The following is a 338-nucleotide window of genomic DNA, read 5'->3' as shown; positions in this document are numbered from 1 at the left end:
AACAAACGATATAAGAATACTATTGTTGATAAAAAATGAGTTGTCATTATCCCCAACAAAATGCAAATTTGCCCAAAGTGCTTACTCTGCCAAAATCTATTGACGTAGATTATCCTCACGCATAATCTCTTGAAGTTACATACTTCTCCATAATTATCGACGTTCACCTTCTTCCTCATTTCTCTTTTTCCCCCTTATCTCCTCCCTTCCATCACTATTTTAATCCTTCTTCGCTTATCAACACGTTTTTTTTTCCCTCTCTTTCTCTTTCCCTCTCCGGCTTCACTTTTCCATTAACACTATTAAGCGTGTTTTCGTGCGCTTAGGGATATGGCAGG

Source organism: Penaeus monodon, chromosome 27, assembly GCF_015228065.2.
Source record: "Penaeus monodon isolate SGIC_2016 chromosome 27, NSTDA_Pmon_1, whole genome shotgun sequence".
NCBI lineage: Eukaryota > Metazoa > Arthropoda > Malacostraca > Decapoda > Penaeidae > Penaeus > Penaeus monodon.
This window is presented reverse-complemented; position numbering follows the sequence as displayed.